The sequence below is a fragment of the Eptatretus burgeri genome, chromosome 4 (assembly GCF_056783735.1).
Source record: "Eptatretus burgeri isolate ZD-2024b chromosome 4, Ebu_testis_v1, whole genome shotgun sequence".
NCBI classification, from domain to species: domain Eukaryota; kingdom Metazoa; phylum Chordata; class Myxini; order Myxiniformes; family Myxinidae; genus Eptatretus; species Eptatretus burgeri.
The window spans coordinates 8,896,069-8,912,254 of NC_140964.1; positions in this window are offsets into that span (position 1 = coordinate 8,896,069).

Sequence of the window (16,186 nt, forward strand, 5' to 3'; positions counted from 1 at the left end):
CTCGCGAGATCTTCTTCGATCGGGATTTCAAACTTCTTAACCATCGTGTGTGGTAACTCGGCAGAGAGGCAAGATGTGAAAAAAAAACATCTCTGCAGTGTGCGCATGCGTCATGTGGTGGGAACACTTCGTGGAGCATTAATTGTTCCTTGGAGTTTGTTGGAATTAGATGAGCCTCGACATCAAGTCAATTGAAGTTTTTGATTTTTTCAACTTTATAAACAAATTTCGATTTCGTTCTTGTGAGGGATTCACGAGTCACATCCAAACTTGGAAATGATGGAAATGCTGCTCTCGTGTCGTTGGATGTCGTTTTGTGCTCTGCCTGGAACACAGGCATCATCCCACCTGACTGGAAGAGGGGCCTTGTTGTCCCTCTCTGGAAAGGGAAGGGTGATCGCCAAGACTGCAACAACTACCGAGGGGTGATGCTGCTCTCAGTGCCGGGCAAGGTCTTTGCTCGGATAATTCTCGATAGGGTTCGTCACCATCTGCTTGAGCACCAGCGTCCAGAGCAGTCAGGCTTTACACCAAAGAGGTCAACGATTGACTATCCTTGCCCTTCGTGTCCTCACCGAACGCAGACGAGAGTTTCGGCAGGGGCTGCTTGCAGCCTATGTTGATCTCTGTAAAGCGTTCGATTCAGTGACTCGGGATGTCCTCTGGAGGATTCTTGGTCTTCGTGGGGTGCCACCAAAACTGATCGATCTGATGTCTGAACTCTACTCTGGCACTGAGAGTAATGTGAGATGTGGTGGTACCATCTCTGACTTATTTCCAGTTGTTACTGGAGTTCATTAGGGGTGTGTACTGGCCCCCACATTTTTCAGTGTTTGTGATGGACTGGATTCTCGGGAGGATATTGGAGTTATGAAACTGCAGTACATCGTTTGGGAATGTCAAGATATCTGACCTTCATTTTGCAGATGATGCAGTCATCTTTGCGGAAACTCTAGATATCCTTTTGGGGTTCCTCGAGGTCCTGAATGAGGAGTCGGAGCCGCTGGGATGACGGGTTTCCTGGGTCTAAACAAAGATCGAGGCTTTCCCGACATCTTGGATGCTGCTGTCCTGTCTGCACCTGTTTGTGGTGAGGATGTTGAGGTCACGGAGAGATTCACTTACCTTGACAGTGATGTTCATGTCTCCATATGTTGTGAGCCAGAGGTCAAGAGACGTCTGGGTCGGGCCTGGGGAGTCATGGATTCACTGGATCATGGGGTGTGGTGCTGCCGTACCTGTGTGGGAGGACGAAAGTCCGAGTCTTCAGGTCCTTGGTGCTTCCAGTCTTGCTCTATGGATGTGAGACTTGGATTCTGACCAGAGATCTGAGACGGAGACTTGATTCCTTTGGTACCAGGTCTCTTCGGAGAATCCTTGACTATCGCTGGTCGGACTTTTTGTCCAACGAGCAGTTGCTGAGAGAGACTCAAATGAGATTTGTTACCTGCATAGTCCGTGTGTGTCAGCTGCGGCTGTATGGACATGTGCCTCGTTTTCCTGATGCTGATCCTACTCACCAGATTCTCTCATTGAGGGAGACTCATGAGCAGAGGAGGCCAATGGGCCGACCATGTTCCTCGTGGTTGCAGCAGGGTGATCAGCATCTCAAGGAGATGGGGATGGACCAGGTATCTGCCTGGGGGATGGCCAGACGGAGGCCCCTGGAGTACCGGCGTAAAGTGGACGCAGTGATGCGCTGCTCCAGGGCATGCTGCCATACCTGACCTGAGAGATTCACTCTTCAAAGTGATTGACAAGGTTTTTAACTCTTTTAATAAGTCTTTATGTGTCATGTTTGATAGAACATTCTTTTCTAAAAATAAACACTCAAGTTTTCATTGTTTTGATAAACAGAAGTTTAAGGATGATGTTAAATATATTGTATTTAATACTTTTCTGTGTTTTTGTGGGATAATTTTGAAACAGGTTCAGGGTATTCCCATGGGTGGGAATTACAGCCCCCCCCCCCTACGAGCAGATATTTGTCTTATTTTCTGTGAATTTTCATTCATGCAGAAACTGAAATTATGGATGAGCTCAAACATTATCTCCTACATGTGGCTATATAGATGATATGTGTGTGGTTAATGATAGTTTTTTTAGGTGGGCAACTTCACAAGATTTATCCAGATAACCTGATTGTAAACAGGAGTGGTAATGATTGTACAGTTACTCCACAGCTGGATGTGTTGGTTGGAGTTGGACAAAATAGTTTTACTACAAGTGTAGATCATAAAGTTGATGATTTCAGTTTCCCGGTAGTCTTGTACATCTTTCCAGGTAACAATATACCAATTAAAATGGGTTACAATGTCTTTTCATCTCAAATACTTAGATTTGTTTAGTAATGGATGATTTTGTGGAACGTGCTGAGAAGGTTTTCCCCATAATGTTAAAAAGAAGATATTTGGCTGATTGATTGATCAGATCTTGTGAGGTCTTTTGACTCCACATCACCTTTTATTATCCCCCGCCAACCAACGAAGTTGGCGGGGGATATAGAAATGGGTTCCGTCCGTCCGTCACATTTCGTTTCCGGAGCTTAACTACAAATCCCCTCAAGATATATTTACGAAATTTGGTACACATATCAAGCAAGTGGTGAACTAGTGCCTTTTGATATTTTCTAATTGATAGGTCACATGGTTTGGCAGCCATGTTGGATTCAAGGAAAATATTAAATAATGTTTTCTCTGGAATCACATAACCTAACGAAGCGAAAATTTGCAACTATCATCTTCCATCATGTCTGCATACATAGTAAAAAATTTTGACGTCACAAGTCACATGGTTTGGCGGCCATCTTGGATAGAAAAACACACCTCATCCGATTAACACGAAACTTCACACACGTATTCCACTGGAGGATTGGAGGCAGAATGTAAATTTATGATGTCATAGGTCACATGGTTCGTCAGCCATCTTGGATTGAAAATTAATAAATTTTAAAAATCTTCTTCTCCAGAACGGCTGGACAGATCGAGGCAAAATTTCACATACACTTTCCCCAAGACATCCTTTCAGAAGTTTGTTAATTTCTAATTGATAGGTCACATGGTTTGGCGGCCATATTGAATTTACCCTAAAACCTTCAAACATCTTCTCCAGAACGGCTGGTCAGATCAAGGGGAAACTTCACATACATATTGCACACGCTTAGGGAATATGGTTGTTGATCCTCATTTACTATGGTGGGGGATATCGAAGACTTTGTCTTCAACGGATGCTAGTTTAAATTTGGTTCGTTTTCGTGTGAACAAGTTCCTGTTGAATTGCATTTGATATAATAATAATAAATTAATTATTTTAGCGGGGTAAATTATTTAATTATTATTATCGATTTAACATATATCTATATATATATATATATATATATATATATATATATATATATTTTTTTTTTTTTTTATAGTTTCGCCAGGACGTCGGCCGCGACACGACCGCCAGACGGAGCCGCCAGTCGGCCCGGCTCGATCGCCCGGAATGTCAGATCGCCGGCCCAGAAAAGTTCGGGTCGACGGGTCCTTATTTTGGACCGAAATCCACTAATGGGTAGACCACGTGGGGTAGGGTCGATTGCCAACTTCAATTTACCAAAATACCCACGTGGTCCAGCTACTGTGGATTTTCACCCTCGACGGAACTCGTACGGAAACAAGCTGCTTACCAAGCTCGTTCCGCGAGTGATTCCGAGCGGTTTTAATCGCCGTGTTCCGTCGGCCCGATTATCCCGTTACTCCGGCAATGGCTGCTAATTTCCCACAACACGCGACACGCTCAGTCAATGGAGAAATGACACGAACAAACTGAGCACATTCAACAAATGGAGATATTTATTACAGATAATGGGGGGGGGGGTAGGGAACATGTAAGGGCAGAGTTATCCGACTACTGAAGAGGAAATGCAAGTATATACAGCGAAGGCACTTAAACAATTCACTACTTGCCAGACTGGCGCCACAAACACACACACGCACACACTGACAGAAGAATGGGACCCTGCGGGTCTTTACTGGGCTCTCCAGTCGAGGAGGACAGTCCGGCTGTGAGTCAGGGCTGCAGGCTACCTGGCCGCGAGCGCACGGCTGGACGTCCTCATCTTCCCTGGACTCCGGGTACCCTCGTCGAACCGGCATGGTGGAACCCAAGCACGAGGGACCGCTTGAGGGCTGCAGCGGACCACTGAGCCAGGCGGAGAGTGGCGACGAGAGAGCTGAGGAACCAGGATCAGGACGACGAAAAAGAGCCCCAAAGCCGTCGCGGACTTCGCCTCTTATCGGCCCCCTCCCGTGCCGACGACCACTCCTCTTTTCTTCACTCGCCTTCCCATTGGACAGGAAACATTGTGCGACTCCTTGTCCGCCCCCCCATTGGACAGGCGCGCGGTAGGCAGGGCGCTCCCACCCCTCTGGGCGGAGTCTCCAGCGGAGGTGTTTGTGGCTCCGCCCACCGCCTCACCTCCGACCGCGTGTTTAATGGCGATCACCTCAAGTCGGAGGCGGGGCGGGGAAGACGCCTACTCCCTGCTGATTGGCCACAGAGGGACGCCATGCCTGCGCTAGACTCCGCCCACGCGCACGCCTGAAGAATGCCACTGCGCCAGTTCCAGGTTGGAAGCGAGAATGGCGCCATTGTAGTCGCCATTGTTGTGTTGTTGTTGTTGGTGGGATATCCTAATAACAATCATTGCGCATTCACATTTAATTAACCATTAGACTAGGGAAAGGGCTATCTATAAAACACGTACTTATGGAGATAACTGAGCTCCAGGAACCTGAATGTTGAGTGCTATAGATTTCCAAATTCGTAACACGACCTCCTCTCCTTTTTACAGACTCGTCAAATTTCGTCAAATTTTCGTGTGCCTTCATGTGTAAGTTTTCCCCTAGTACATTTTACCTTTGGATCCCTGAGTGTGACATTTCTTTATACGTGTCCCAAAAATAAATAACCTAATGCGCTGCGTAACTAACTAAACAAACTCACACAGATTCATTTGGACAACTTAACTAAAACTGCCGGCGCTGAAACAATCATGCAGGTGGGGTTCAACTTATCTACAATTTTCACTTAGCTATTTACACTAACCATGGCCCAGGACTGATGGACTCTGTGGGAGAGAAGGCATGGCAAAGTTAGCAGTTATGTGAGGGTGAGTGCTCCGCAGCCGAAGGTCGGACGTCTTCGGGGCTTGTTCAAAAGGCCCCTTTGTCTGTCACTGAACCTTCTTTTTTTCAGTTTTCAGCTGTTGGAGGCAACTCACCCTAACCCGGCATGCCATATGCCATCCCACAGGCCATTTGAAGGGGGTAGCCAGGCTGCCCAATGCAGTCTCTGGCTCCCTGTGCAGGAACAGGAAGGTTGCCGGCTGCCCAATGCAGTCCCAGGCTCCTCCCTGTCATGAGCTGGATGGATGATGCAGAAACAAACACAAATGGAACTGGATGGATTATGCAAACAAACGGTGCACGGGCTGCACCAATGCAGTCCCCGTGGTGTAGCTGCCTGCAGGGCAGTCTTTGCAAAACACACTGGACCTGGCGCACATGGAGAAGGATGGACACAGGGGCAAATGCAAGAAGGGTAGCAGGCATGGGGTTATGGCAGAGGCAGGCAACAAGGCATGGCAAGGCAAACGCGGAACAGGCCGCCGTAGCACAACAGGCCGGCAGGTAAAGCTGGCCGGCCTCTGGTCTCGTTCATTGAGGTTTGTGGAGGGAGTGCGGTGTTGCCGGCCGCTCCGAAGGCGGGCTCGGACCGAACCTACTGTCTCCCCCCAACCTATCGCCTTTGCCTGTCTCTGTCCATACCCACTCCCTTAATTTGCAACGCAAAGCAAATTTAGCCCCTCTTTTTATTTATTTTATTTTATTATTTCCTTTTTATTTTTCCTTTTATAATTTTGTCTCCCTAACCTCCTTTATTGTCCTTGTCCGGCAAACCTATCTTGTTCATCAACCCCCAACCCCTACGTTCCTATTGTTACGGCTGTGGAAATCTGCACTACATCATAAAGGTCCTCAGATCAGTTATACAGATAAGTATATGTGTAGTTAGATTTCCCTACCGTTGTTTAGAGGGAATTTCCGTGTTCACAGGGCCGTTTTTCTTTTGAGTTAGCCGTTTTTCTTTTCTCTAACATTATTTTGGACCAATCATCCCCCAACAACCAAATCGCCACCACCAACAACGCCCCCAAACAACTACACCAAACACCACCACCTTCACCTCTTTACCTCCACAACTCCACCCCGCAAACATCGCTTCACCGCCATTCTCAAACGAAGCCCACCAACAACCAAATCGCCACCACCAACACCCTTCCCAAACCACCACAGCAAACTCCCACCACCTTCGCCTTTCTACCGAAAACGTCGTGCCATGGGTTGTGAATGGGATCCTTTCGAAGAGGAAATCGAATCAGAATGATTCACGCCCACTTTTCATCCCTCCAATGGCTGAGCATCAGGTGGTGTAGCCCTGCCTCCAAACCCGCTGTGATCCACAAATTTACATATGCACTCCCCCCGCCCCCCGGCCAAAATAAGCGCGAGCACAATGCAGCTCGAGGCAGTCAAGTCGGGTCTGGAGAGTGGCAGTCAAGTCGGGTCTGGAGAGTGGCAGTCAAGTCGGGTCTGGAGAGTGGCAGTCAAGTCGGGTCTGGAGAGTGGCAGTCTGGAGGGGTCGGAGAACAGGACGGAGCTCGAAGAGGCAGACGGCGGCAGTGTCGGTGCGGCAGTGTCGGTGGGGCAAAGTCGGGAGACGGATCTCGAAGCTGAAGTCTGAAGGCAGACGGGGGCCGATCGACGGAGAGGAAGGAGCTCAGAGCTCAGGTCGAAGTTGAGGGGCGAGGAGGGCGAGTTGCTGAATGGAGCAGGGACGCGGAGGAGGGCTCAGAAGCGAACCGGAGGGCTGAGTGGGGACCGCTGCCGGAGAAGGGGCGTAGTAGAGGCCACAGCCAAGAGGAGTTTGCCGGAGCCATTGCGGTCCAGAGCGTCAACTCGTTGGACGGAGCGTCAGCAATTCCCCTCTCCCTTACCGAGCTTCGCGCTAAGAAAGCGCCGGTAACCCCGTCCGTTCCCCTCCCCAACCGTGGTGCTGACGGTGAAACACGTGCCTGCACGGAGAACGCCGGAGAGAGCTCACCGGCCACGCCAGGGGCACGAAGCCAGGCGCAGCTACGCTGACATCGCGGCTTGCCCGCCGTCGTGCCACGAGGGTGTGGTTAAGACCCTTCGGTCTCGTGGACCTGGCCGCTCATCCAGGTTCCACGCACATTTGGTCCACGAACCTGTCTGCCACCCTTGCCTTTGAGGGTGGCTTTTTCCTTTGCTTTTGTATAAATGCATGTGGTGGTGCCGTTTTATAAGTAGAATTGTCTAAGTGTGCGTGTGGAATAAAGACACTTTATTCAGTTGTAATTCTTCATTTGCTTGCTTGACTGTTCTTATACGTGCATGATTTTCTGTATGGCTGTAAAATACGTGCTTGTCTGAGTGTGCAATAAATGTGCTTGGTGAACTGTTCCCCGTTTCGTTGCGTCCTTTCCCTTGTTTGAAAGTTCCATCTTGCATCATGGAAGGAATTGGTAGAAGGGTGTAAGCACCCGGTAAATAATTATCACGTCCGTCGGGGCGGCGATAACACCGCTCGGTTATCACTGAAGCACGGAACGGACCGCTTAAGCAGTTAGTGTCCTAGTATAGGTCGGCCAGCGGCGAGGTACGATCGCCCAGTTAACTACTCGCGCAGGTACTTAGGTAGGTTGAGTTTGGCGAACAACCCTATCCTGCGTGGGTGGCCGATTGGCACGATTGTGGTGTGGTCGAAAGACCCACCCGTGACTAGCTCCTGGCGGTAGTTCCAAGCAGGGTCACAACTGAATTGTCCGTTCTGGTGGGCGACGCGGTCGCGATTTGAGTTACGTGGCCAATCGCACGCCGGGCGGGCCGAAATTCGTCACACTATTTTGGAGGGGAATGGGGAAGAACTAGCGTCCTGTGTCGAGGCCCAACGAGGACTCAGAATTGCCTCCCTCAGATCTCAGCGATCTTTCACAACGGTGAGTCCAGCAGCCTAACGAGAGCGAAGGGATGGATGGTGCGAAGGGGTACATTTCCCTATCTACCCTAACATTTATCACACTTTAAACTGCCCCGGGGCTTTCCAAAAACGTCTCTCACTTAAACTATTGGTTCTACCAACCAAGATACCCGTCGCCTGTTGGTGTCCTTCCAAATTTGGGCCTTGCCTTCAAATTTTCCGTCGTGTCCTTGCACGGTTTCGTGGATGGGCAGCATGGCTCACTTGGCAGGAACTACCCTCTGCTGAATCTCAAACGACAGCACCCCCGGGCCCTGAGGCTGTCTCCGAGCCTACCAGCTGCCTAAGATCTGGGGAGTTCCCTCCACGGCTACTCCCCCTTAATGCTCACGTGGCAGGCTGGCGCCACAGGCCCCTTTTCCCCAGGTACCCGTGACCACGACACTGCCCACGCGGCCATTGGCGCTACGGGCCCCGCTTCATGCGGGCCCACCCATGCCCACTATGCTATCCCGGCCCCTCTTGGGCCCTTGGCCTACCGCGGCCGACTAGTCCGGTGCCCGGGGTGCCCACTAAGCCAGACTCACCATTCGCAGCCACTCTCCCAACCCGTCAACAGGACTCCTGCACCCCTCCAATCGGGTTTCGGGCCGACACTCACACCAACAGCAAAACGACCTCCATTTTGTAAATTTCGCTAACCCACTAACTGTCTTTACTCTGACCCCGGGGTCCCTTGGGTGGGAATCACTCCTCCCCCCCTCCCCAATCTCTCATCGCACCATGCATTCCACATTCACCCCATTCACACAGGCCCGCTGACCCTCACTCACTCATTGTACATTTTTCACTCTCAATTTACACCACACTCAACACTGCCATTCTGCTAACGAAATCCCCTATCTCGTGCTCCCTCATCATCCCTTACAATAATGCACGTTCCATTTACTCTACGTAGCTAAGCTACGTCTCCACTACACATTCAATGTCTGTCACTGTCTCCATAAATCCATTTCTAAATCTAACCTAAATCCCTCGAACTAACCCGTTCCATGGGCTCCATGAGGAACAACTCATGTCCCCATGAAGCCGGTCTATCTAAACTAACCCTTCCTGCTAACTAGTGCTCCTATGCCCAAACAACAAGGGGGTCTCCTACCCCTTGCCTGGGAATCCTGTATACCCGAAGTGGCGAGGCTTGCTTTTCTCTTCTCTTTTTTTTTTCTTTGCACACCAGCGCGGCAATTCTCAACCCACGCTCTTTTCCCGTGACGTCATGGCAGCTGTTCGCGCTTCGCGCTCCTCGTCCCTTCCTCTCGGACGGTAACATCCGGCAGGGATTTCCCTCCTGCCGGATTCCAACCATGCGTGCAGCCATGACGTCACCCTGCGCATCACAAGCAAGCCACGCGTTTCGAGGGGTTCCCCACGCGAGCCCGTGTGCTCTGCTCGCCCATTACCCACACCGCGAAATCCCCGATGAGGTCATTCGCACCCCGAAACCGCGCGATTTCTCGCGCAAGCCAGGGCACGCGTAACGTATCGGGGAAGCTGCTTCGCGCACTCCGCAAACAGAACATGCGGCGCAGGCCACACGGAGCTCTACACACATGCTCGCCTGGACAACCCGTCCGATCCGAATTCAACAATTTCCAGCCTAACTTCTGTCTGTCTGTGGGGTCGGCTTGTATCCACCGCGGACGTTTCCGGACCGGATTTTACCGGCCACGTGTATGTGGCCCGACGTGCTGTGCACCGCGAATGGTGTTCGCGGGATGCGTGGAACGAGTCCCGCCGGCATCACCGCTGGGCCCGTGTGTGGAGCGAAGCTCGTGGAGCAGGCCGTATGCGAGTGACGTCAGCGGGGATCTTGCAGCACAAAGGGCAGGTGTGTAACGCACTGTGGTTCACATGGGGGATAGCCCGAAAGCGAGCATTTAATGCGATTAGCAGGGCTACGTTACGCCCTCATGTATCGGCCAAACGGAAGAGATGGGTGCGCTGCCGAGCACCGCCCTGGAGGCGCAAGGCGCGCCAGGACTGGCCACGAGTACACGAAGCCTGGCCAGGATGTAGCGAACATCCTCGTCGGGGCAAAGGAGCACTAGTTAGGGGAAGGGTTTAGCGTTAGATTGACCGGCCTCATGGGGGCATTATGAGTAACATCAGTTAAGTCCTTCCGTGGCATGGCATTCTAATTACAAAATAAAGACAACATTGTAACAAAGCATATATTAAGAAACGCTATTAATATTAACAATAATAATAGTAGTATCATTTGGGAAGAATATTAATGGAAACATGGGGTCTGGAAACATCAGTTAGGGGAAATTTAGGTCAGAATTAGAAATGGATTTGAGAACAAGGACAGACATGGAACGTGTCGTGGGGACGTAGATTAGCTACGTATAGTTAGATGGAACGTGCATTTGAATAAGGGATGACGGGGAGCACGAGTTAGTTTTGGGGACGTAGTTATTGGAGTGTTGGAGTAAATAAAATAAAATAAAAATGATGTGAATGTGGGTCAGTGGGTCCGAGTGTGAATGAAGTGAATGTGGAATGCATGGTGCAAACGAATGATTTGGGGGAGAAGTGAATCCCACCCAAGGGAACCCGGGATTAGTGTAATAATAGTTAATGGGTTAGTTAAATTAACCAAAAGGGTGTCGTTTTGTTGTTGGTGTTGAACGAAGGCAGGAGACTTTTGACCGGCTGGGAGCATGGTTGGTGAAATTTGCGCATTGAGTAGAGGGCACCCTGGGCACCGAAGTAGTCGGGCAGAGTAGGCCATGGGTCTAAGCGACCGAGTAAGTGTAATGGGCACGGGTACCCAGAGGAAAGGGACCCGGAGCGCCAACATCCCATATGGGCATCGACGGAGAAATGCCAGGAAGGGCATTCCCCACGTTCATAAGGAGTAGGTAGGCTCGGACACTGCCTCAGCGACCTGGGGGTGCCGAAGATGGTAAATTGGTAGATTGATGTGACGGTGACATCAGCATCATGTACTGTATCTCATCTTGGCAGATTTATGTGAACATGACATCAGCGTCATAATCCACTGTATCTCATCTTAGCAGATTGATGTAAACGTGACATCGGTATCATCTACTGTATCTCATCTTGGCAGATTGATGTGAACGTGACATCGGCGTCATCATCCACTGTATCTCATCTGAGCAGATTGATGTAAACGTGACATCGGCATCATCTACTGTATCTCATCTTGGCAGATTGATGTGAATGTTACATCAGCATCACGTAATGTATCTCATCATGGTAGATTGATTTGAAGGTGACATCAGCATCATCAACTGTATATCATCTGAGCAGATTGATGTAAACGTGACCGGTATCATCTACTGTATCTCATCTTGGCAGATTGATGTGAATGTTACATCAGCATCACGTAATGTATCTCATCTTGGTAGATTGATGTGAAGGTGACATCAGCATCATCAACTGTATATCATCTGAGCAGATTGATGTAAACGTGACATCGGCATCATCTACTGTATTTCATCTTGGCAGATTGATGTGAATGTTACATCAGCATCATCTACTGTATCTCATCTTGGCAGATTTATGTGAAGGTGACATCAACGGCTTCTGCTTTCTTGCCAGCCGGATCGCCCCCACTATTATTCACTCATTCAGTAAGTTTGATAGTTTCATACTCTCCCAATATTTACTGACCTCTCATCAGTGTCTCAGCTCACTTTGACGTGTATTTTGTTGTTTTATGAGACACTCATGTGGCATTCCACCTTATTGAAATTGATGCACGTTGCAGCTTGGACATATGCTCAGCCATGAAGGCCCCATCGTGTCTTTTATTTTTCCTTTTTTTTTCCTTTATTTTTTCTTTTTCCTCTTTTTTTTTTCTTTTTCCCTTTTTTTTCTTTTTCCTCTTTTTTTTCTTTTTCCTCTTTTTTTTCCTCTTTTTTTCCTTCCACGAGCTTTGCTTGCGATGAAGTACGTATTAAGTAGATAGGCAGAACGAGAACGTTAAATTCAAATTCAGAGGAGGTGGACCACACACAGCTTCCTCTTCAATCGCTTTTTCTCACCAAGTTCGATCAGACGCTTCTTCTTGAAATACCGATAACAGGTGCATGGAAACCTGCTCGGTAGGAACATCACGGTTCTCGACAGGACGGACCTGTGACGAATGACGCGGCTCCACGATCGTCCACATCACGTGACACAATGCAAGCGCTCTGATTGCTCAAGATTCAAAAAATAGTGCGTCAGTTAAACTTCGTCGTGGGGTGGATTAGTTCAACCTCAAAGCTCACAAATCATCGAAACTGGGAGGAATGAAGGGTTAAACGTTTAGTGGGCCCGTTGGACCAATTTTCATTGGTCCTCACGGCCACCCAGCGCACCTGCCTGCCATATTGCTTGAGCATGAGCTCTAAACCTTTTCACCAAGCACATATTATGTGCTTGGACCAAGGCGGGCATTATACGTTCGTTAATATTCTTACCAAATTATACTACTATTATTATTGTTAATATTAATAGTGTTTATTAATATATGCTTTGTTACAATGCTGTCATTATTTTGTAATGAGAATGCCATGCCGCGGAAGGACCTACTGAGCTGCTTTATACACCTCAACATGGTGTGCGTTTAAAACATGGGAATTCTTCCGGGTTCTTTGAAAGTCAATTGGCCTTATTAACTCGGGAGATCATGAAAATCATTTCGGTGTCACACACCACATCAGAAAGCTTCAGGAGAACGCCACAAAAAACATTCACTCTCTCACTCTCTATCTCACTCTATATCTCTCTATATCACTCTCTCACTCTATATCACTCTCTCACTCTCTATATCACTCTCTCACTCTCTATCTCACTCTTTATATCACTCTCTCACTCTCTATATCACTCTCTCACTCTCGATCTCACTCTATATCTCTCTATATATCACTCTCTCACTCTATATATCACTCTCTATCTCACTATATCTCTCTATATATCACTCTCTCACTCTATATCACTCTCTATATCACTCTCTCACTCTATATCACTCTATATCACTCTATATCACTCTCCATATCACTCTCTATCTCACTCTCTATCTCACTCTCTCACTCTCTATATCACTCTCTATATCACTCTATCTCACTCTCTATCTCACTCTCTATCTCACTCTCTATCTCACTCTCTATCTCACTCTATCTCACTCTCTATCTCACTCTCACTCTCTATCTCACTCTCGATATCACTCTCACTCTCTATATCTATCTATCTCTCTCACTCTCACTCTCAATATCTCTCTCTCACTCGCTATATCTCTCTCGCTCTCTATATCTCTCTCTCACTCTATCTCACTCTCTATATATCTCTCTCACTCTCTATATATCTCTCTCACTCTCTATATATCTCTCTCACTCTCTATATCTCTCTCTCACTCTCTATATCTCTCTCTCTCTCACTCTCTATATCTCTCTCACTCTATATATCTCTGTCTCTCACTCTCTATATCTCTCTCTCTCTCTCACTCTATAGCACTCTCTCACTCTCACTCTCAATATATATATATATATATATATATATATATATATATATATATATATATATATATATATATATATATATATATATATATATATATATATATATGAAGACCACAAGGGGAAAACCGGTGATGTCACTTTTTATAAATTTCAGGGTTATTGCACCTGCCAATAGTTGGCAACATAAGGTTTCCTCTCACAATATTACTTTAACAAATAACCAGGGGTGTTACATAATTTATATGGTATAAAGTTTAGCCGTGCAATGAAAAAACAAATGTTGTCAAAGCTGAACAAGTTGAAACCCAGAGTTGTCAGTACTTTACTCCTGGTTATCTCCCTTTCATTCATGTCAACTGTTCCACCAAAATATTCAGAGTTGAGAAACTAAAAAAATGAAAGGTTCTAAAACTTTCACAGCATAAACTCTGAGCACTACAATGGCCTATTTGGTTATATCATGGATCTATTATTTTTGATCACAGGTTTTGTGTTCTGCAAAGTATTTGAATTGAAGTTTTCACTCAGATAAGATTGGCTTTCTGCGTCATTCATGTTAACTGTTCCATCATAATATTCAGAGTTGAGAAACTAAGTCATAAAAGGTTGTAAAACTATCACAGCATAAACTCTGAGCACTACAATGGCCTATTTGGTTATATCATGGGCTCTGTAGTTGGTGCATATCGTGGTTCAAGCCTGGTCAAACCTTTATTGTGACTTTTATGGGACCCACGCCGTGGCTTAATAGTTAGCGCGTCTGAGTACCCATCTTAATTCGATGTACCCACCGCCCAATCAACCTGCTTAGGTATATGAGGGAGTCACATGAGGTGACTTTGGCTATCGCAGGGCTGGTTTATCCTTGGTTTCCTCCCGGTTTTCCATCATATTTAGTAGTACGGAGTAAGAAATGGAGAATCCGTCATCATATAAGCGAAATACCCTTGAGTATGGCGTTGAACACCAATCAAACAAAAAAACAATGACGGTTTAATGTTGCAAAAATAATCTGTGATCACCAAAGTCATGTAATGTATGCTAATAACCAACAAGCATGAATTTACTACATATCCTGGGTTAAAATTGCATGGCAATTATTAAACAAGGGAATAACCAGTGATGTTAGTTTGCAACATTGATTCGTTCTTTGCTCTTAAATTAAATAACACAGAAGCTTGGCAAATGCTACATGCTTCATTTGATCGGCCAATGATCACTCTTCCTTTTTCTAGAAAAGAAATCTATATGACAGTTATTAAACAGTCCACCAAAGTCTTGAAACTTTGTTTTTCAGTTTCTTCAAAATTGACTTATCCTGACATCTCTGGTTTTCCCCTTGTGGTCTTCATATATATATATATATATAAATATATATATATATGTATATATATATATATATATGTGTATATACATATATATATATATATAAATATATATATATATGTATATATATATATATATATGTGTATATACATATATATTGTATCGGCTGCGATCACGATGGCTAGGTGGGGCGGTAGGGTCGACTCCACCGAACACCCGGAATCGAGATCGTACCTTTCTGAAAACTCCGAGGGGGGTACAGGTCCCTTACCGGACCGTGAATCGTCAATAATTCCACCATGTGGTACAGGGTTATTTGCCAATCTTCAAAATACCTAGAGATCCACATGGTGAATTACCGAGTATTCACACCCTTGATAGCACTCGTACGAGTCGAGCCGTTAGTGTGCCCGACCCGTGCGCAACCCGAGCGGATGGTTGCCGAAGTCCCGTCGGTCCAAATGTACATTTACAGCGGCAACAGCCTTTGTAATTCAACAACACGCGCCATGCTAAGCCAATAAAAGAAGCACAAAAACGAGCGGATACATTTAACAAATGTATTTATTTATAATGGGGGAAAGGGGGAAGCACGCAATAAGCAGAGTTATCTGACGAAAGAGATGCAAGTATGTACAGCAAAGAGCACTTAAACAATTCCTACTTACAGATGGGCCCACCGACACACACACACACACACACACACACACACACACACACACACACACACACACACACACACACACACACACACATACACACACAGATACCCAGAAGGACATGGACCTGTCCACCTCGTGTGGTTCAGCTGACACAGACAAACCAGGCCAGCGTCGAGATGCAATGATGGAATCCAAAGCTCCCTTCAGCGCTCGTCCCGGCAAGCAAAACTCTCCTCTGTATCCGAAACTGTCGAGAAGGCAGGAGGTTTCTCTGCCACTTCTCCATGTCTTTGAGTTGAACGTCAAAATGAGCGCTGATAACTCCATACTCGTTCAACCTGCCCATCAGATTGACCACAACCTTGCCTGCTCGATGGTCATCAACTATCTCAAAAGCTCTCTTGTTCACCGACAGAGAGATGGCGCGCAACCGACTTGCGCTTATTGTGGAGGAAGGATCTTTTTTCGTCCGATCGCGCCACAACCTTATTCATGTAGTGTTCACGAACCAGGCGGACACAGGAGCAAGCGGCAAGTCTGCTTTATTGCGCGGCATGGATGTACATAGCGCACCGCCTTGCGGGCGGGACATAATATAAACCCCGATCACGTGACGACAAG